At 52.3% G+C, this 22,797-nt stretch overlaps 2 long non-coding RNA genes across 3 annotated transcripts; one reads left to right on the plus strand and one right to left on the minus strand.

The window, feature by feature from the left end:
• Positions 1–731: 731 nt before the first annotated feature.
• On the plus strand, positions 732–21,990 carry LOC110341453. Of its 2 annotated transcripts, none has more exons than XR_002383408.2 (4): positions 732–948; positions 17,690–17,860; positions 19,330–19,444; positions 19,676–21,990. It is a non-coding gene; the product is annotated as an uncharacterized LOC110341453 (long non-coding RNA). The 2 variants fall into 2 exon arrangements; XR_002383409.2 differs by having other exon boundaries at positions 744–948; positions 17,731–17,860.
• Positions 7,843–8,868, minus strand: LOC121136102. Its single transcript, XR_005873225.1, has 2 exons — positions 8,380–8,868; positions 7,843–8,050 (listed from the first exon to the last, which is right to left on the minus strand). It is a non-coding gene; the product is annotated as an uncharacterized LOC121136102 (long non-coding RNA).
• Positions 21,991–22,797: the final 807 nt, after the last annotated feature.

Below are 22,797 nucleotides of genomic sequence, written 5' to 3' on the forward strand. Positions count from 1 at the left end.
GGAGGCCTAGGGTCGTGACCAGCGCGGGCAGAGCAAGCGACTGGGTTCCCAGCCTTCGAGGCAGGACGGCGTAAGTTCCCGAGAGGGACCGCCTCCCCTCACTCCCCGCCCCGGGAAGCGCTGCGCCGGCGCCCGGCGGTCCTCGGACTCGCCCAGCCGTGCTGCAGCCACTGCCCCGGCCGAGCGCGGGCAGAAAACGAAACCGCAGGCCGCTTCGCTGGCGCTTTGTCTCCGGCGCTGCAAGCGGGACCGGGCGAGTGGCTTCAGTTCTTGCAGCGCCACGAACCGCACAGGTTCCCTAGTAGGACCGCCTGTTCACTCATTCAGAAAGGCGCACACACGCGTGCATTAACGCGCGCTCGGAGCGCACATGCAGTGATGCCCCAAGCGAATCCCCAAATCACTAACTCAGACGTACGAAATTGCACCCAGTGCGCGCCCCACTCACGTACCCCAGGGTCCCACGGGAGCTGCCATTGCGATCGCCCTCATTCACACACACACCACTTCAGATCTGAATTTAAACAGCAACGTCTTCTCGGAGCCCCCTCCCCCACGCTCAACTCTGAAATCCGCTTAGTTGGCCCCGCGGCCCCGAGTCCCCTTTTACAAGCGCAGGTTCTGATTTCCTGAGAGATGGCAAAGTCCCGGGCAGGAAGTTTACAAGGCTCAACGTAAACACGTTCCGGGGGATCCTTTAATAATAAGAGTAGAGAAGCCTGCGGGCGCCGGGGGGAGTTGGCCTGATGCCCCTATGGGCTCGGCCTGCCGCCGCCGCGGGGCCTCCCGATACTGCGCGCCAGGCCGGGTTCCGGAAAGCGGGCGGCGCTGGCGGGGAACGCAGCAGCAGGGAAAATGCCCTGACTGCGGGGTCGCGGCAGTGGAAAGCTGGTGCGTGATACAGCACCGTGCGCGAGATGCGGCTAGACTCGGCGCGCCCGAAACCAGGTGAGTGCGGGCCTCCCGCCGCACAGACGTGCACGCAAGCCCTGCTGGCGGGGAGGGTGATGAAGGACGTTTTCGCGAGTCAGTGCGAGGCACACCGGAGTCAGGCTTCTGCGCCCTGGCGCGAGCTGCAGGGAGAGGTGTGTGCGGGTCTCCTTCAAAGCCTGCCGGCCTCAAGTTTCTTTGGATTCCTGGTTCCCCATCTTCTCCCCACCCCCACGTCTTCAGCTTTGCTGGAAGGCGCCTTGTCGCCTTCTAGGCGCCTGGCACATCTGTGAGAGGAGCTGGGGGCTTGCTGACTTAGGTTGCCTGCTCTGTTGCTGCCTCCATGGGTAGGACCGGGTTCGCTGGAGACTAGAGTCGCCTTCCCGGAATTTTCTCCAGGACAGGCTTGAGAACTCTGTGGCCCAACCAGGGAAAAAGGGCGGAGGGAGACATGAGCGCCTACGTGTGTTTCTACGTTCGCACATATAGGTGCCCTGTGAGAAGGGCTTCTGCTTCACGCAGCTGGCCCGGCCAGCATCGCTCAGCACCATCCACAGATTGGCCTGAATCCTCTCAGGGGACTTCTGTACAATTTAGGGGCCCCACCCTGGGGAGGACACACCACACGTAGCTTGCACGCTACTGCACTGTGCCTTCGCCCACACATAACCACAGGATCACAAGAATGGGCTGTATAAGCCAGGGCACACCCCCACCCCAAACCACTCACTCCCATACCCCCCTTTCTCTAGTTCTTTCTCTGTCTCTCTCTCCCCTCTTCTTTCCCATCCTTTCTTTTTCCTTTACTTCCCGTTTTGGTCTCCACTGGCAATTCCAGACTCTCAGTCTCTGGGCTGTATGTCAGGGAGGGAAGTTTCCAGAAGGGTGCTACATATCTGGCCTTTAGCTAAAGGTGAACTGAGGGAGGTGGCCAACTTCCAAGCCAGCACAGGGGCTTGGGGGTGGGGAGGTCCAGGAAAGTGGTAGCAGCCATGCCTCTATCCGAAGGCCAAGGGGCCTCCAAAGACAGGCACAAACCCTACCCTTAGGTGACCTCCAGTTGTTCCTTTTCTTCTGAACTACCACAGACCACTGTCCTTCACAGAGCCTCTCTCTTGGAGGCTCTTTAGAGTTTGTGATGTAGTCCCAGGGAGGAAACTGAAGTCAGCTTCCACTTGCCCTTCAGTCCTTAGGCCTAGATCCTAGAGCTGCCCGTGAGGGTGGGACCAATTGCCGTAGTCAATCCTTATGACCGGAAAGAAAGGGGGCCCAGCAGCCCGAGGCTCACCCCAGTACCCACTTCCCACTAAGGAGGGACGTGAAAGTGGGTAGGAAGCCTGTAGTGTGGAGGACCCTATGCAGTTAAGCTATATTTATAGCTGGGGGGAGCTTGTCTATGAGTTTTGAGAAAACTTAGCTCACTCTTAGGTCTCCCTGATTTTCATGCTTTTGAAGAGGGGAAACAAGTTCAGTGGTAGGGTCGATCAGTGGCTTCCTTTGCTGCACGAGTACGACTAGAGGCCCCATAAACTACCACCAACCGACGCTTTTATTAAATGTCAACCACGCCACCGGTTCCTTTTCAGATGGACTGGGGAGGCCATGCCAGACGTGTGTCATTTTGTGTAGCTAGGATCGAGTCTGACTGCAGGAGTAGACTTGTGAGGCTTCCTGAGATACTGCGGGTGCCGCTCCCCACAATATCCCCAGTGTAGGACTTGAAGTTACAACTTGGGATGCTCATTTAGACCATTTTGTACTCTGCCAGGTTTATTCGTTTATGCGCGACTCCAACTGCAGCACCCACTTCTTAGGGTTACGGCAGCAGTGAGTTGGGACTACAGGGAAGGACCAAACAAATCAAACAAAGTCCCAAGGGGCCCAGCCCCAGGGAGGCAGGGTCTGGGCTGTAGGAGGATAGGAAGATACGGTGCACTGGGTTGGGCAAATACAAGACGCCCTCCCCGTCTCAAATCAAGTCCCTACACTCAGCACTGGCTCCAGGAATGCCTCTGTTTCGGGGAGGACGCCCCCACTCTCGGGGCCTCAGGTATCTGCATTGGCTAATTGCTTAAGTGAAGCTGCCGGCCTAGAGCGCGCCCGGCGAAACCCGAGCGCGGAACCAGATCCTGCTTCGGCCGTCGGGCCGCGGGCGCCGCCGACCACCCACAGCGAGGCCGGCAGCACTGCTGTGCATTAGCATGGCCAGGACCCCACGAGAGACTGCGCATCCCGGGGAATCGGGAGGGAACACGGGGGACACGGGTCGAAGTGCAGGGGTGGCGAAAAGGTGGAAATGAGCCTTTGGGCACCGGGATCCAGAGGGCTGCCAGCCTGCTGAAGCTGACCCAGGGCAAAGTGCGCGCGCGTGGAGCAGGCACCAAGGTCGAGAGTGGGAGATGGATATAGAGGGACGAAAGGCGAACAAACAAATACCATCCTTTCAGCCCTTCCCAAGACTGGAGGACCTGGGTTTGGCTTGGTGGTTTCACATGCAATCAGTATTTGAAGGAATCTGGGCAGGGCTCCTTTTTAATCCATCCACCGGCTTAGTTGGTAGAGTGGCCCACTAAAGTATGTACAGAAACACTCAATTCTATCCCCGGCACTGATAAACTAAGACAGCAGTGGTCTGTCATTCCAGCGCTCAGGTTGTGGAGGCAGGGGGATCAGAAGTTGAAGGTCATCCTTGAATTTAGAAAGTTGGGAATCAGCCTGGGATATCGCAGACCTTGCTCCCTCAAATAAATAGCAGTATGGACATCACACCGTGTTGTGAGAATGTTGAAGTGTGAGATGAGGACTGTAATGAGCCTGTAAGACTGAACTGCTTTATGCCCAGTGGTGAGATGTGATCAGGACTGCATGTTATAGGTGGAATGTTCTGGAGTGTGTTCTAAACACGTGCTCAGCAGGCAGAACATTGTAACTCTGCAGAGCATAGAGAAAGGACTCTGGGATGTAGAGAGTGCTGCGTGTGGTTTCTGTCAAATGTGTGAGACTTGTGCCTTTGAAACAAGGCTTTGATGCCGCTACTGGTATTGGGGTGCACTTGCAAAAAGGAGAGAGTTTTGATGGGTGCTCTGCCTAGCCAAGCATTAAGGGACTTGCTCTTGGTGGAAGTGAGGGCATCAGGGGGCTCACGATGTCTGAGACCTGACAAGTATTACCATCAGCTTCTAGAACCTATGCACTCTACCTTAGAAATGGGTCAATAATTTACTTTAATTTTTAAAAATGCTGTGGATATAGCTTAATCGGTAAAACAAAAGCAAAAAACAAAACACCCACTTGCCTTGCCCAGGGTGTGATACCCAGAACCAGAAAAACCAGGCTTGCTACAAACCTATAATCCTATCACTTGGGAGATAGAGACAGGATGATCGAAGTTCAAGGTCATCCTGAATTTACACAATGAGTTTAAGGGTAGCCTGGGCTACAGAAAACTCTGTCTAAACAAGTAAATAAGGTTAGCAAAGCCGGAGCTCGCTTCTTCAACTGGCCCTTTATCCCAAAGCATCATTTTCCATGACGTCCCTTAGTGAAATATCTGGTGGCATTGCAGCTCCGGAATTTACAGCTCTTCCTTGAGAAATGGTCTGGAGCTTTTTTGAATGATCAGATCGTGTTATTCCAAGAAAGAGGAGGTTCTAGCCTCCTGCAGTCTGGTTTGTGACACTTGGTTCCTAGGCAGCTCTTTCCTCCCACGGAGACACCCCAAGTGTCTCCAAACATTATTTTTTATCCTGGCTGCCTATGCATTTGTACTTAGATAGAATGTTGCTGCCTCTGTGTGTGTGTGTGTGTGTGTGTGTGTGTGTGTGTGTGTGTGTGTGTGTGTGTGTAAGAGAGACAGACAGAGAGACAGAGACTGGCTGACTGAGACCACCAGAGCTGGTTTCTGGGGATGGATCCGAGCACAGGATCACTGACTACAGAGGTGACAATGGGGAGGGGTTTGGGGTTTCCCAGAAAAAGAAGGACTGAGATGGAGGGCAAAGGCAGAGAGAGGAAGACGAGAACAAGCTTCCAAAACAAGCCAACATGAAAACGCATTAAATGCCAAGGACCAGATATATATATATATATATATATATATAGATATAGATATAGATATAGATATATAGATATATATAGATATAGATATAGATATACATATTATTTTATGTTGTTCAGGTTTCAGAGAGATGGAGTAAGACAGAGCACACCCACGCTCACACACTGTCTCCAGAGGGTCAGTAAGAGAGGCTACAGCCCTTTTGTCAAAATAGTCGGGACAGGGAAACAGGCTCGGATTTGTTTCTTAAAAACCAATAATTTGCTGCCAGGTATCTGATGGTGCGCAGGTCTCACTCCTAAGGTGCCTCCAGCCAGCAGCCTGTGCACATTCATCAGAGTTGCCCTGTTAAAGGGCACTGGAAAGGGTGGAAACTGCCTTTGCAGGCAGAAACAGACACTGCCCAATCTAGGAGGCCCCCAAGAAGGAGGGGGCTCACCTGCCAGCTCCCAGCAGAGGCCCATCTGCTGAGAAAAGGGGGGTGACACTCTTTTCTCAAACCCCCTGCCAGCTACAACGTGGATTTTTTTCTTTTCTTTTTGTCCCAGCCGGGATAGAAGGATTTATGTTTGAGCTTCTGGTCAGACCCGCTTTGTGCATTCAGGTAAAAGAATGAACTAGATGTGTGGCAGTTTCTAGGGAGTCAGAGGAAAAACGAGGTTGCCAAGGGGCTTGGGGAGTGATGGCTGGCACCTTCAATCCCAGAAAGTTCAGGCAGAAGGATCTCCGTGAGTGGGATGAAGAAAATACATTTGGAATGGAAAGTCAGTGGAGTCTCCTGGAGAAAATGGGGGTGCTCGCTCCAAACTTGGGCAAGGGGTGAGGCTCTCACTGAAATGAGGACTAGGTGTCCATAGAGAGGCTTGAAGCCCAGGCTGACCAAGAACCCTCAGGAAGATTCTGTATGTCTGCTGCAGCATGGAACCCCAAGGGAAAAGAAGTGTGTTCGTGTGTGTGTGTGTGTGTGTGTGTGTGTGTGTGTGTGTGTGTCTGTTTGTCGGTAAGATACACCTGTCTGCATGTGTGTGAACACTTCAGTGCGTATGCTCCTGTAGTCTCTCTCTCTTTGTGTGTGTGTGCATGTGTGTTGGTGAGAAACTTTGCTTTGAGTACCTGCTGTTGGCACAGATAGGCAAAATTACAGACCTGTCAGGGCACTCTGTCAGTCTCCTGGTTCCTCAATCTCCTTTTCTTGCCAACTGAGTAATGTCAGTACTCATCCCTGAGCTGACCCACGAATAAGAAGAGAAACATCAAAACTACAGTGTTCAAGGAGCCTGGCGGGTCAGGGAGGAAAGACACTGACTGTAAACTCAAACCATGTCAAATTGTTAAACGAACAAACAAACGTAACCACTTGGGCCCTGTAGTAACGATTCATGGTTACCATTTGGTTCCACTGCTCTGTGGCTCAGAGCCAGTGGACTTGCCTCTCTGTGCAAACAAAAATAATGATACCACCTCTCTGATTGAGGGGAGCAGATATGCTAGTAATTGTTGGATGGGGTTGTTCCTCGAAAGGTACAGAGATTCCTGGAAATTTGCGGTTCACATGGGTGAAGGATGAGATCTAACACCCCGCTTTTGAGGCAGTGCCTAGGAGTCTGTGGAGTCTTAGCCTGGCACATTGACTAAATGGAAGAAGGATTGGAGGGGAGGGGTTCTCAGGGACTAGTATGCTGGCCTGGTTTCTGAGGAAAGAGAGTGGGGTCATAGACCACACAGGGGAGCTGGTGACATGTTAGGTGCCCCCTTCTACAGAGCACTATCCCCCTGGATGAGCTGCTGGGGGGGGGTGTCTTGGAGCAAACTCCTTCCCCATTCAGAGGCTGTGATTCCCAGGTAGCTGAAAGTAGAATCCTGACAGCTTGCGTGGCTTCCCCTTCAGGAGGACAGCCTTGACCCTGCACAGGCTCTGAGCACCTACCATTTCAGAGCCTGGTTCGTGGCAGGATAGCACAGCTCACCCAGAGGTGAACGGGAGGAGCCCAGTACCCAGAGAGCTGTTTGGCGGGGCTTCTCTTCTGAATGGAACTGGCGACTTTGCAGGTCTCTTCAGCGCTGCCAGCCGCTGTATGTGTGAGGAGGACCTGGGAGATAGAGATACTCTGCCAAGGTGTCAGGCAGCTTGATGCAGGTTGTTCTTGTTTTCCACCGCATTTCTTAACAAAGGGACACCTCCAGTCCCCCTCCCCAAGCCCTGTCCACTGGTTTCCCCTCCTCCTCGTGGGGGAGCAACAGTTTCCAGGCACCCGTCTCTCCTGCCCTGTTTCTGAGAAGTGCCAGGGATGGGATGGTGTGGGGCTGGCTGGCCACCTCTGCAGTGTCCCCAGACCTGCTCCGGTGGCCTTGCTGAATAGGGGACTCATCCTCTGACATCCTTTTCTGGGGGAGTTAAGAGAGTTGTCTATGGAGCTGCTGTGAAGTTTCGGGCTTGGAAGAGAAGGACTTTTGAAAACTTCTTAGAGGCCAAAAGCTCCCACTGCCTTCATAAGCAGACCTGGGAGGGATTGTTTAGGAACCAGGTTCTCCACCTAGGGCCTTTACAGAAATCCACTAGTACCTGAAGATTCCCTTAGTCCCTGGCAATTTAAGATTCTCTCCATCCCTCTCTTCTCTCTGTCTCTGTCTGTCTCTGTCTCTCTCCTCCTCCTCCTCCTCCTCCTCCTCCTCCTCCTCCTCCTCCTCCTTTTCTCTTCCTGTTTAGGGCTATTATTTTTTGCTATCCACTCAACGCTCACCTTGTTCCCAGCCAGCAGTATTTACCACCGCCACACCCCCAGCCTAGCCAGCCACTTTCTACCCTGCAAACTGACAAACAAAACAAAAGGAGTCAAAAGCACGACAAAACGGCAAGCCTTCTCATCCTTTTATTTCTAAATGTATTTTCTCAACGCTCAGAAGTACCACAATTCTTTACAGTTCGATCACTTACGATGCCTGTTCGTTTTGAACGGAATTTCCCCGCCTTACTCGTACTTCACATTTTCTGTTCCAGAGCAGTGAGATCCTACATCCGTGTTCCTAGTGGTTCTCCATTAATTGCCTGCAAAAATTCTGTCCCTGGCATGGGAGGATGTTCACAATTAGCTGTTTTGGGAAAATATAAACCCAAACATATTTCAAATACTTCTTTATATCCCTAGGTCAGCTCCATTTTTCATCTCCCCTCTCTCCTCCCCTCTCTCTGTGAACAACCGAAGACAGTCTTCTACTGCTGCCCTGGGAGGGGGTCATTATTTTTCCTGCAAATTGGGCCGAGACCTATTTAATTCACCATGAAAACCAACCTAATTAGGAATCGAATTGGCTCTTTCTGGGCTCGAGCAAGCACTCTCTCCTCCCTCCCTCCCTCGCTCCCTCCCAGCTTAGCGGGTTTTCTGCAGTCTTACCGAGGTGAGAGTCCCGCTGCCCTTGGCCGCCTCCTACCTGCTCCAAAGTTTTCTCTCTCTCCTTTTTAAGCAGCGGAGACTCCCTCGATTCTGTGAGTCTGTCTGGAACTTTTTTTTTCCATCGTAGTTTCCAGGGGGGGAGCGGTGGTAAAAAAAATCTCTGGCTGGCCTTCGGCCGAGGCGGTATGTCTTGATCTGAATGCTGGAGGAGGCAGAGAAAGTGCCCGTTAGTAGCTGACTGAGTCCGCTTGAAGCCGGCCTGGTGGCCCAGCTGCAGTGGGATCTCAGTCCCCTGGGGCAGCAGGAGGGTCCCTGGCAGTCCGGGTTGGTTTCTGTTGCTCTGTGAAGAGAGTTCTTTTACTGCGGTTGGGCTAATGACGGGTCCTGATTTTGTGAACTCGGTGTTTATTTTCCCTCCACCAGCCGGGGGAGGAGTGCTATCTGGGGAAGGACCCTCAGGGCCCCAAATCCCACCGTTCTGCTGGGAAGTAGGCACTCTCCTAATGCACCCCTCTCCACGCATACCAGCAGTGACTTAGGGCATGTTTCAAACCTTTCTTCCCTCCTGCCCCAGCAATAGGAGGACCAGGGAGCAGGGACACAGGGACATATACCAGCCACCTTCTGGGGAGGTGGGTAGTCAGCACCTTCTGCCCTGGACACCCCCTTTGGCCGTGGTCTGAATGCCCAACCCTGGGTACAGGCTACCTCCACCCGGAGCCCAGGAGGCGAGAAATGAGCCAAGGATGAAGGCTTCCATGCTGGATTCTGCAGCCCGGGCTGTCTCTGAGGTGACTATGTCTGTGAACTGGGTGTCTGAATTTGCCCATGAAAATCTAAAAGGTGCTCTTAAGCCGGGAGACAGTGGTTCCAGTGGTGAAAATATTCTTAAGAGGTCAGGCTAAGATAGCACATTACGGCGTTGTCATATCCAGGCTTAGCCCAATACAGTGGTGGCAAGGCTGGCTTCAAACTCTACCTGCTTGGGCTTCTGTAGACCTGCCCTGGAAGCTGATGGTGTCTGGTTGACTTTACAGTACCTTTCAGTTTTCACTTTCAGCAATCACAGGGAAGACAGGGAGCCCCCAAATCGCCACAACATTCAGTTACTCAACCCTGCGGACACCCTTCACCCCTGTATGCTTTTGATCTGACTCCACCAAAAGGTCCAGTGGCCAATGCCTACCTGGGGTTCCAGGTCCAGGCTTATCCCCACCCACTTCCCCCTTGGCCTCCAGCTGAAGGAAGGCCTGGCCAACTCCAACTCAAACAACTCTTTGGTGGTGAGCACTGGGGCCTGGGCGGCAGGTAGAGAGGAGACCACTTGCCCAGCATGATCAGCAAGTAAGTTAATCAAGAATTTGAGCTGACAACTCTGCACTGCCAACCCGACTCCACCAGCTGGTGTTTGATGGTGGGGGTGAGACCCGAGAGGCTGGAGTCCCAGGCTTCAAAGCTGCCCGAGGTGCGGTGGCCTGGGGGGACCTGGTGTCCCTGAGTGCCTTCCTGGACAGAAGCCGGGTCGGTGGGCGCTGGACCATCTTCCCGGCGAAGTAGGTGGCCCTGTATATTTTTGTTCAAGTGGTGTTTACGTTAATGGAAAAAGGATGGGGTTACAAACAGCACACAATCCGATCCAAGTCAGGGGCCGCTGGGGACTCTATGCCGAAAGGGCTGTAGCTTCGCCTTGGGAGACTTAGCAGGAATCCCACCCCTGTCTGGGGTGCTGTTGCAGGAACCCCTACTCCAACCTGTGTGCCCTCTACCCTCCCGACTGCAAAACCCATGTTGTCTGAGGCAACAGAGCGGGGGGGGGGGCTGGGGGCTCATTAAGGACCCAAAGGGCTCTTTGCAAACTGGTTCTGGGAGGGGTGATAACCTTTCCCTGCCCGACTTTCCCTTTCTTTTTGTAACAGAATTTTCCAGGGGGTTGACCCCAGCTCCCCACCCAGGTGCCTCCCTTCCTCAAAGCAGCTGCTCTTTCCAAACACATACTGAAACCACCTTCCTAAGACAGTCCCCACCTTCCCTTCGGCAACTGCTCCCCGCCCACCCGCCGGCCTCTGCTCTGCCTGTGGAAAAGCCCAGTGGCAGTGGAGCAGGCTTCGAGCTATCATTTTCTTCTGTCAAAGGAGAACTCAGCATTAAAACACCCAGATAAGCAGCTTGGCCACAGTATGAAGCCGGACACAGTCAAGGATTGCCCACCCAGCTGCTCAGCCCCAAGCCTCGTCTAATCTTTTCCTGGAAGACAGTGCACTGGGCAGTTCCGGTTATCTGACACACTTCCCTGCTTTTTTCAGCTGCTTGTGCAGACCAGATGGGCATGGTCTGAGTTCAGGCAACTTGGGTCAATTTTGGGGTTCCACGATCTCCTCATTTGGGGTCTTTGCATCTTCCCGTGTGTAAAACACATTCACTTAACTTCAGCAGGCCTTGGGGACCCAGCCAGCTTAGCACCAAAGAGAGGAGCCCAACCGAGCTCAGGAGATAACCTTCCAAAGGGGAGAGGGGACTCATAAGAAGTTCTGCCGTGACCATGTCCTTGGATGGGTTTAAAAATGTATTTATGAGCTGGGCATTGGTGGCACAAGTCTTTAATCCCAGCACTCGGGAGGCACACACAGGCGGATCTCTGTGAGTTCGAGACCAACCTGGTCTACAAAGTGAGTTCCAGGACAGCCTCCAAAACAATACAGAGAAACCCTGTCTCGAAAAACCAAAACAAAACAAAACAAAAAAAAGAAACCAGTATTTCTGAGTGAAGGTGGGTGATGGTGATGCAGGCCTTTAACCCAGCGTTCTGGAGGCAGAGGCAAGTTAGTCTGGCTGGTCTACAAAGTGAGTTCCAGGACAGCCAAGGTGCTACACAGAGAAACCCTTTCTCAGAAGAAAATTGTATTTACTTTTGAGACAAGGTCTCACTCTATAGCCTAACTGGGCCCTCAGTGCTGGCCTTAAACTCACTGGGATTCTCCTGCCTCAGTTTCCGAAGACTGGGACTACAGAACAGAAGGACTACCCTGCTAGGGTTAGGTGTCCTGCAGGCAGGTTCACATACTCCTGGGAAGCATTTGAGGACTTGGCCTCATCTTCTGCTCAGCCACCTCAGGGCTAAGAGCTGAGCTCCTGGGGACTGGTGGCCCCTCAGTGTCCCCACCTTCTGTAATGGAGCCGGTGACACTGTTGGGCTTTTCTTTGTTTTATTTTATTTTGTTTTGTTTTTCTAGACAGGGTTTCCCTGTGTGGTCCTGGCTGGACTTGAACTCGGGTGTATGACACCATGCCTGGCTTATTGGGCTTTTCTTAACTGGTCATCAAAAGATCTTGGGTAGCAGGGTAGGTGTGTGGTTGTATCGGGAGAACAGCAGTGCCCTGACCTTCCCCAGATACTTAGGGTCCCTAATCCACCAAAACAGAACAAAGTGGGCATAAGTCACAGTTATCGGCAGCCAGCCATCTTTCAAAGACATTCTTCAAACCGGCGCACTCACTGACACCCACTTGACAGGCTCTGGAGCATTGACACTGAGCAGCCTAGAGAAGAATCTGCAGAGGTACAGAGCAAAGGGTCTGCGAGGGGGAGCCCCTCTGTGGCTGCAGGCCTTGAGTCCCCATAGGCCAGCTAGGTTACAGCTCTGCCCCGCTTTTCAGCCAGGTTATGATGATAACTCAGTGGGCAGATCCTGCGTTTGTCTCTGCCTGACCTGTAGCAGGTGCATTTCGTTCCCTGTGCCCCTTCACACAGTGTTGGTGTACGGTCTCTCGGTCTCTTGGGTCTCTCCCATTAGGTAGCCAACCTTTCCCTTTGCTCCTGACTCCCCCCCCCAAACCTGGGAGCTTGGGTGAGGCCAGGGTTTGGAATAAGGAAGGACTAAGAGATTGAGCCCCTCAGGATTAGGGTGGCCCTCATGTGGCAGGTCTGGGGACTCCAGAATGGGTCTGGGCTGAGCATCACTGGCCTCAGGCATAGCTTTGTCATCCACTCCACTTTCTCCTGGGCCAGAGACAGCAGATGCGGAGTCCTGAATGCGCTGGCAGGGACCCTTGTGTGTGCCCCAGCCATTTCTTCCATCCTGCAATTAAACCCAAGGTCAAATATCTCCTTAACGACGCTATCAGGCCAGAGCCTCATTATGGCGTATATTTAGCCATAAAATACGGGTTGTAGCGAGCAGGGGATGGAAATGACTGCGTTCTGGGAATGAATCCTTTTAGCAGAAACCAGGACTGTTATTTACCGCGAGAGCTAAGTACAGGCTGGGCTTTCCAGGAGACCCAGGCAGGAGTAGCCGGCTTCCAGGCCCTTTCTGGCATTGCCTGTACCCACCACAGGCCTGGCATCTGCCTCTGAGTTGCTGTACCACTGCGGAGCAGGAGCTGGTGTTCTAACAAATGCCCCCGCAGGCCTGTGGCAGGGAGCTCCTCCACACCAGGACTGTCCACAGAGGCACCAGCAGCAGTGAGAGTGACCGGGTCTGCAGGCCCCTGCTGCTGGGCTGCCTTGGGTGGGTTACCCAGCCTCTCTGTACTTCAGCAGTCTTATCTGCGGAAGGAGGGAGAAATCAAGTCTCTTCCCAAGACCCCTGAGAAGAATTAAGTCCGAGAACTCAGGGAAGGCTGCAGGCCAGGGAGGGAGTTCCAGAAGCAGGCAGCGGGAGAGCCTGCCTGAAGCAGTTGGATCCCTTCTCAAAGGAGAGGAGGGGTGGGGGAGGGGCGGAGGAGGGGAAGAAGAGAGGAGGGAGGGAAAGACTGGGAGGAAAAGGGGAGGAAGTGGAGGGTATCCCTGGGCTGCTGGGAGGAATGAATGAATGAGAGCCTCTCAGGAGAAGAGAGAGGAGAACTGTGGTCCTGGGCAGAGGGCTAGACTTTGGCTCCCAGTCACGGCCACAGGTTTCCATCTGTCAGCTCAAGGCTGGACTCATCAGAGGATGCTCTAAGTCACCCTCCTCTCAGCCTCCTCTCTCAACCTACCATCCTGGGCACAGGTGGCCCAAGTGGAACCAGAGCCTTCCAGACACACTGCGGGCTCTCGTCGTCACGCTGACCGGGATTGTGTGGGCAGGAGCATCCCAAATCCTGCCTCTCAGGAAGTGGCTTGGGTGACCCACAAGCTACAAATATTTGGACATATCAGAGGAGAGGAGGGAGTCCCCAGTCTAAATGTTTGTTTGCCTGAGGTCTCTGGAGGGCAGATTAGTCATAAGGCTGAGCCCCCTCCCCCAGCACAGCAGCTGTGGTCTAGGGGAACCTGGGCTAGATCCCCGGCCCAACTAGTCATGGCTCAACTTCCAGGTCAGGCAAGATCCCAGCTCTTCAGCCATTACACCATGATTCTGCCTGCGGACCCTGAATGCCTCAGTGGTGTGGGCTGTGTTGGCTAGAGAACAGGTCTTCTAGGTCCTGCCTGCTGGACATGCATGCCATATACACATGTAGCATACATGCATGTACACGTGCACACAGCCTGTTGGCCCCCCCAGAACGCTCATGCATTCCCTTCCTTAGCACCCATTCAAAACCAGAGATGGAGCTGTGCCTGAACCTCAGTCTTGATGAGGAGAGGCACCTTTGCCACCTACACACACACACACACACACTTCCAGGGTGACTCTGAGGTGGCAATACTATGTGGCCCCGGGAAGTAAGTGCTAGGTTCCTCACAGGTAGTCAGTCCCCACAGCCCTTGGAGGCCCGTATCCTTATTCTCTGTGTTTCTCATATGGTACAACTGAGGATTAAAGAATTTAAGAGGTAAGCTGAAGGGCACACAGCTTTCAGCTGGGGGGGCGGGGGGGGGGAAGGTCTGTAACCTCCACAGCCTGTGGGACTTGTATTGGCTGGAGGTCAAGAACCAGAGCAGAGGGTTTGCTCCTGGGAGAATCAGGTGCAGTCCTCTGATGGCTTAAATCATCTCGCCACATGCTCATCTGCATCAGAGTTTACACTATCGTGCCGTCATATGCATTCTTCAGTGCTTGGTGTGATATGAATTGTCGCCGTGAAATCATGAGCAGAAAGTGGTCCGGATTGCCAGGCTGCTCCTGCCGTGGACGACACCTCTTCTGGAGAATTCCACACCTTGGTACCAGGCTCTGAGTGTAACCACTGACTTGGGCCTCCTGCTCCTTGTGTCAGAGGCCAGCATCTCCTCATCCCCACTACCCTGGGCTGTTTGGTGGCTGGGAAAGTCAGTCTGAGATGACAGAATTGTTTCTCATGCCTCTTTTCAGGGCTGTTTTACCTCCAGCTGCTCCAGCAGGAAGGCAATGCAGTGGCCAGTGTGGCACCAAGGCCTCAGGAGGGAGCCTGGGCTTTTCTGTGCCGAAGGGGCTTTTGTTTTCTGTGCTTCCTTCCCTCTGACAGTGGGATTGAAAGTGGGATTTCTGGGAGACTGTCCCACGGACACCCAGAAGACCCAGGACCAGGCTCCCCCGGGCAGGCTATGCCCTTCTGGGATTTGATTTGACCCATTCTCCTGATTTTCCAGGATCACGGCTGACCCACATGGGACTGAGAGGAGGGCATTTGGCTTGTTTGGCTACTGCAACTGCCTGTGTAGGGGTCATCCCTGAGCATCAGACAGGCTGACAGAGGCTGATGATGGAGGTGTCAGATGAGAACCTGGGAGGGGTAGAGCCCCCCCCCCCGCAGTGTCTCACACCAGGGAGTGATAGAACCAGGATTCAGACCAGGGGCTGAGCTGCAGGGCTAAGTCCTTAGGGTCTCTGATGTTTTTATCATGCGGCCTTCAGGGCTTGAGCCTTAGTGTTCATCTCCCACAGGAAGGTGCTGGAGGAGTTGGGCCCAGGGTATGTGGTGCTAAGGTGAGTCCTGAATCTGTGCACATGGTGACTGAGGGCTTCTTAGCACCTCGAGTCACAGTGTGCATGTGCGTGCCCATTCTGCACACCAGTGTGCATGTGTGTATGCCTGTGTGTGCACAAGCAGGAGGCTGTGTGGCAAGTGTTCACATGCCTTTTCTGCATGCCTGTGTACACTTGTATGCAGAGAGGGTCTGAGTTGCTGGTCAGGCAGCCTAGCTGAACATCCCCAGGTTCAGTGAGAGACCGCATCTTAAAAAGGAGGTGGAGAGGGATTGAGGGAGATACCAATGTCAGCCTCTAGCCTCCGCATGCACCCCCATCAGAACAAAACCGAATACATACTTATGCACAAACACTCGCGTGAGTGCGTGCTTGTGTGTGTGTGTGTGTGGTGGGTAAGGGGACCAGAAGAGAAGACCAGAAAGACCAGGAGCTTGTCTGTTCTTTCAGCTGATGCAGATGCCCAATTTCCTATTATTGTTAATATTTTTAAATCCTGCCTCCCGGAAGAGGACAGTGTTAACCCTGCTTACTGTTTTCTTCATCAGTCAGTGCTGTCCTAGCACAGTCCCATCAGCAGTGGCAGTGACCTGAAAACGGACACGGTCCCTGTAGTTCCGGGTGGGTGAGAGCTTCAGGCCTAGAAGCTACATGGTAGACCCCCTTCCAGGGGCCCTGCTACTCTGTCACCTTCCCATGTGGCAGAAGGGGAACAAAGGTGCTTCCTGTCCTTTTCATTGGGGGCTCTAGGGCCACCACAGGGCTCTTCCTAGAGGCCCTGCACTTGATGCCATCATTGGGAGTGGAGGGTTTCCTGTGGACACCTGGGTTGGGGAACATGTGTATTTGACTCATGTGGCCATTCGGAGGGATACGCCACTCACAGCACCCAGAATAGAATGGTGAACCAATTGTGCCTCCTGTGGGAGTGTCTGGATGTTTCTCTGAGCTGGTGCCAGAACCTGGGGTGTCATGCCAGGTAGTTGGGCACTCGGTGCCTCCAGGAACGTGCACATGCCACTTTTTCTTGATCTTTCCTGACACTCGGGTCCTGAAAGGTGCTGTGACTGATACCACCCCAGGTAGTTTGCCCAGATGGAGATTTAATACAGGGTTACCTGAAGGACCAGAGGCCTGAACTCTGTAGCTGGTTCCAGAAAGAATTCTGAAGAGAACCAGGACATGGCCATGGGGACTGTTGAATTCAAGAGCACACCACCCAGCTGGAGCCTGGAGGTTAGAACTCTGTACAGAAAACACCAGGGGCGACCACTGAACTTGACCGTGTTCAGCAGAGTGCATGTTGCAAAGGATTCTGAGAAATGTAGTTCATTTACATTCTGTTTAGATTCTGGAACAATGCAAAGGGGCATAGCCACTGGAGCCTCCAATCACGGCAGATACAGGTCCCCTCTCCTGGGACTGGAGACCCTCCCCACATACACACTCCCAGAAGCCTGTGTCAGCTGGCGGGGTGGCTCTGGCTGTCCTACCTCCTATGTCAACTATCACCTTGTCTAGTGGAGTACTAACACAGACTCGAGAGGAAGCATTAGCCATTGTATTGAAGCTGAAATACTATAGAAGTGTCCACAGTTGAGCTGGGCAATTTTCTCATGGTCAACAAATTCTAAGGGCCAAAGGCACTTGAAAGCACTGCCATCCTCAGGTGACCCCTCTAGACCTGAAGACCCTGAAACAGGCCTGCTGTCATGTGTGAGTAGATGCTGACAGACAGTGTGCTGGCTCTGGACACCATGTACTGGGAGTAGGAATCCCCTAGGTCTCTACACAGAGGCGTAATGCCTTCACTTCCATGTCCTTGTAGTACCCTTTGGGCAGTGGAGCCTTGGGTATCCTTCTGTGCACATTTCTGTGCGGATGAGTTGTGTCTCACAGAACCCCTCCACAAGTCAGGGTTCTCTGGATTGATGGGGCTGGACTAGGAGTCTGTCCCATGTAATGTCACCTCTAGAGCTTGGCTGGGCTGGAGTCCCTGAGACAGCAGCAGGGACCTCACTGAACTACTCTCCTGTGAATGTCTGCTGGCACTGTAAGAACGTACACCCCTGGGTACCCGGCCAGGGTCACACATGTCCTCAGCTTGGAATGGAAGTTGAGGGACCTTGTGGTGAGGAGGACACCTTGCAGCAGGTGCCCCAACATAGAGCCAGGGCAGAGGGGCCACCTCAGAGACACAGACCAGACCTGGAGCCAAGAGTCTACTGCCTGGGATTTTGGTCAGTTTTTCATGTTGTCTGTATTCTAGGATGTGTGAGCAAGAAAACGGGGGTGGGGTGGGGTGGGGTATGACCGTTCATGGGGAAGGAGGCTGATGCAGGAGGATCACTGTAAGTTCGAAGCCAGACTGGGCTACAGAATGAGACTCTTGACTTAAAAAAAAGTATAAAAATAAAGATTTCATGTGGTGTTCTTTACAATAAAACAAAAATTTAAACTTCATGTTTGAAATTACTAAAAAGGAGACACTGAGGCAGCTATGTGGCTGAATCTTCTCGTGCAGTCCCCAAACAGCCGGGAAGGACAGATCCTGAACATGACGGGCTGGCGATTGACGACACATGCTGCAGGACCCACATGGGGTCACTACATGCCAGCACAGATAAGGGTTATGATCCTGGCTTCTTACCCAGGTTAGTAAAGGTGGACACAAAAAGTTTGTTCAATTATTATTTACAGGCGGAGGTCAGAGACAATCTGCAGGAATTGGTCCTCTTTTGTTTTGCTCGCTCCTTCCTTCCCTCCCTCCTCCCTCCCTCCCTCCCTCCCTCCCTCCCTCCCTCCCTCCCTCCCTCCCTCCTTCTGTCCTTTTTGAGAAGGGTCTTGCTATGTAGCTCAGGTTGTCCCAGAACTCATTATGTAGACCACACTGTCCCTGAACCCAAAGAGGTCTGCCTGTTGGGTTTAGAGGCATGTTCTACTGTGTCAAGCTGGTTCTCCCTTTCTACCATGTGGGTTCCAGGGATCAAACTCAGGCTTGGTGTCAAGAACATTTAATTGCTGAGCCATCTATCCAGCCCTCCCCATTTTTTGGAGAAGGGCTCGTGGTGCGAGGTAGACATTGGAGGGGTCATCTCAGTGAGGAATGCCTAGGATGGCTAGGGACACAGGACACTGGAGTGAGGCAGAACAGTCCCAGAAAGGACCAGGTGTACCCTCTCCTCCCGGTTTCTGGCCTCCAGAGCAGAGAGAAAATACACTGTGTTGTCTAAGACTCTCAATCAGAAGGAAATGGAGAAGCTGGTCCCAGGAAGTTGGCACAATGAAGAGCCTAATTTCCATGTATTGTTAAATAAAAGATCAGTATTGTAAGTCATGGGTGACAGACAAAGTTCATGGACCCCGGTGACTGCACGATTATTACGTCAAATGTGATGGTAAAGATAAAACCCAACGCTGCATGGGGCCACTTGTTTTAATTATTTTATCCCTTTAAATAACAAATGTGGCTATAACAAACAAGAGAAGTTATTTTTCTTCAAACCAACAGAAAGGATTCAACCCACTTCAGTGATGAGCTTCCAAGTACTGTGGAGACAGCATAAGGCTGAGCTTCTTGGGGGCGGGTCTGTGGGGTTTGGGGTTTTGTTCCTTTGAGGCATGGGTGTGGAGCTTTTTTCCGAGAAATGAGCCCTATGGTAGTGTGCCTTAGCGGCCATGTTGCTCCTGCCCTGGCTGATATAGCTAGTCCAGCGAATTCATGCAAATTTTGCCTCCCTGGAGTCTCCTTGTGAGTTTGGGGACAGATTTCCCTCCTGTAATGAGTTTTAGTGCATCTGTTATTGGTATGCTAAAATACTGGAGGTTGGCACTTTATAAAGAGAAGAGGTTGATGGCTGTGTGTGTGTGTGTGTGTGTGTGTGTGTGTGTGTGTGTGTGTCCGTCCCCTAGTTTGTTTCTTATTTCTGTGATAAACAATATGACCAAAAGCAGCTTAGGAAGAAAAGGCATATTTGGCTTACACATCCCAAGCCAAAAGATATCAAGGGAAGTCAGAGCAGGAGCTCAAGGCAGAAACCTGAAGGCAGGAACTGATGCAGAGGCCATGGAGGGTGCTGCTTACTGACTTGCTCTCCTTGACTTGCTCAACCTGCTTTCTTAGATAACTCAGGATCACTATCCCAGGGGTGGTCCCACCCATAGTGAGCCAGGCCCTCCTCATCAGTCATCAACCAAGAAAATGCTGCACAGACTTCTCTGCAGACAGTGTGGTAGAGGTAAGTCCTCAACTGAGGCTCCCTCTCCTCAGATGACTCTGTCCTGTATTAAGTTGACAAAAGAAAACTAACCAGCATGGGGTGGCGAGATTAAAGCCATGATGTAACTAATGGCATCATAGCAGCAGCGGGTGGGAGGGAGGAGGGGTCGTCTTACTTGGCTGTAATGTGCTTTCCTATGAATCTCCTCTGAATTCCATGCTCCCAGTAACCCCAATCACCTTTCCCTAGGACTCATCTATTAAAGGCCCTACCATCTCCCAGCTCTGCAACATTGAGGACCAAGTCTCTGGCACATGAACCCAGAGGAAGGGAAGTATCAGCTCCAGGGCTTCAGCCTTCCTGTCTACCTAAGGGCAGAGGTCAGGGACAGAAACAAAATCAAGAAGCATATGGGACACACAGGAACAGGCTTCTGGGAGTCTTGAGACCTGCTCACAGGGCACATCCTTAGCATTCATGCCCAGCAGATTCTCTGTGCAGCAGACCAGCCATTGCACACATGGAGGAAAATGGCAAGACAGACCTACAGACGAAAAGGATCCAGAGTGACCAGAACCAAACCATCACACGATGATGTCACATGAGGGGCTGATATTGGGGGAATGATGCTGGAAGATAATGGTGATTGACACTTTCTGGCTAGACCTTCCTGGATCTGCAGAAGCATGAAACCAATGTTTACATGCATGGGGAGGTGGTCCCTAACAGGAGGATGCCTTGGATCCCATCACTCCACACAGACTCACTTCTCACCTGTCCAGGCACCAAATTTCAAGAGCAAAATGAAGACTTGCTTGTGTCCTGGTGCAGGCTCAGTACCTGGTTCTGCAGATGGTGGAGAGAAGGGTTAAGGTGGGGTTTGGGAGGCACTGGAGAGAGCCCAATGAACTCAGCTGTCCACCAGAGGTGGCACTTGTTAGGTAGTCATAACTAGACTGCCATAGTTGCTGTTCCTCCGCCCTGAAAGCCCAGTCTTGTGCCACTGGGCAGAACTGTGTTGGCCATCAGGCTTGGTCCCTGGCTTCTTGGCCAGTGTACTTATGTGTGTTGTTTATCAGAGTTTATGTTGACATTACCCAGGACCAAGCTTGGCAGTCCCAGCCTCTGCCACTGGCCTTTGTGCCCTTCTGGTAGAGCTGAGCTCTGCATCACACATGTACAGAGAATGAAGAGAGCCACTGTAACATGCTGAGCATTTATTATGCATCAACAGCCTTCAGCCACTGTAAGTATTAACTCCGTCATGTATATCCAGGGGCTGTTGTTACACATATTGCTCAGAGTCACATGGCCATTATGTGGAGAAGCCAGTGTCAGGCAGGTGTTCTCTATGCCATCTTGGGATGCCACTTCTCTGTCACACTGTGCTGACAGACAGGAAGGGTCCCCAAACCTTCAAGTACAATCAGGAGGGCAGATCTTCTTACCCAGTGGAGGGTTTGGTCCCAGGATCCCCTCTCTGGAACGTTCTGAGAAGTCACCCTGCTGCATACTCTGGAGAAGCATGGAAAGAATTTTGTAAATGCCAGTTTTGTTTATATCATTCAGCTATAGGTTGGCTTCCGGCTTACCCAAAGACAGCATAAAGCCCCAAACTATCTTTCTGTTGGATCCAACACAAATCATCTCTCAGTTGGGTTTTGGGGTCTCATGCCATAGCTTTGGGTACCACAGGCTAGTGGCGTCTAGGGGGATGCTGGGCTAAGGTAGGAATTCTAGAGAAATGAACTGTGTGCAGCCCCACAGTGAGGGTGGAGTCTGTCTCCAAGTGCTGCTGCAGGTGGTAGCCTGGATGAAGTCTGTGATTGTTTCTGCAGTGATGAGAAGAAATCCACTCCCGCCACAGAGCATCCAGGATTTGATCAGCTTTCTCATGCAAAGCTTTTCTTTCAGATCACAGGAAGAAAGGTATGCTGCCTGACCTGTTGGCTGGGCTTTCCTTCTGGGTATCTTACTTCTGGTGGCCTGCTGGAGTTTGGCCATAGCCCTGTCAGACTTTGCAACATCCCAGGGAGAATGGTGTTCTACCCTGCTGGCCTTCTCCAGGCCTAGGCTGGGTCTCCTTGGGGACAGAGTCTGTGTTGCAGATCAGTCTGGGAAACGTGAGTCTCTAGCAGAATTCAGCGCTGGGGAAACCGCTGCAAAATTACTCCCTTCCTTCTCTGGAGGCCAGTGGACAAGAGAGCATTGTGTAGGGTCAAAGCCCTCCTGTCACAAAAGGGCCTTTCAGAGAAACTGATGGGGTGGGCAGGACCCTGGCAGCCTGGGCTCCTGGGGACATGCCCTATCTTCCATGTGCACTGGGAGATGCATGTATGTGTGTATGTGCACAAGTATGTTCATGTATGTGTCTGTTCATGTGTCTCTTCTGTATGTGTGTATGTATGTATATTTGTGTGTGCATGAGTGCATGTGTGTGCACAGTGTGTATATATATATGTGCATATATGCACATATATATGTATACTGGGGACAGGGAGGTAGGTTTGTGTATTTGCTGTAAACTGGGATAGAACAGAGTACTAACAGATTTCTCTGAGAAAGTCATTTCCTTGTTGGACCAGACATAGTAGGATGGGTAGGTGGTATGTACTTCATGAAAGGTACAAGTGAGGCTGCCAGCCTCTGAGCTGAGCTCAGATGTGAAGACAGACAGGGTACGGGTAAGAAATGTGGCCCCCCCTGGCCTGTAGACTCTGGATGGGTCAGCTGTGTGACAAGTTACCCATCCAGTACTCATTCACACTGGAAAGATCCAGACTCTCTTCTGAGGGAGGGTGGACATCTGGGATGAAAGGAGGCTTGGAACCTCCTGAGTTTGAATGTTGTGTGTCTCCGAGCATGCTCTGGGAGAGGCTCTGCTGTGTAATTGCTTTCTGCAGAGCATGACCCACTGTGTAATTAAGCTGAGTGCTGGCGGCTCAGCTCCCAGCACAGAAATGATTTTGTGTGCCCTTGGCGATTAGTCTGTCCCTTCCCTCGAATGAGAAAGTGCTGTTTCCGTTTCCCATACAAAATGGCTCCCAGACCAGGAGGAAGGGGAGGCTTCCCTGCTGCCTTGGCAAGATGCTTGCTCTGATTGGAGGCTTCTGGGAAGGAAAGATGGAGGGTGGAGAGTAGGGAATGTCCTCAAAGTGCAGTGACTGCGCTCCCGTGCTTCACCATCTGGGCAAAATGCTCTAGCCAGAGGTAGCACTATGTAGCATATCCCTGTTGTCTGGCCCACTTTGGCCCCTCTAAGATGAACAGAAATTACTCCGAATATCTAAACTTCTCAAGCAGCAGGGTGGAGGTGGGATATCCCCTCTGGAGCACAGGCTGCCTGGGGACTGGCCCAGAGTGAAGTTGCT

Source organism: Mesocricetus auratus, unplaced genomic scaffold, assembly GCF_017639785.1.
Source record: "Mesocricetus auratus isolate SY011 unplaced genomic scaffold, BCM_Maur_2.0 Super-Scaffold_6723, whole genome shotgun sequence".
Lineage (NCBI taxonomy): Eukaryota > Metazoa > Chordata > Mammalia > Rodentia > Cricetidae > Mesocricetus > Mesocricetus auratus.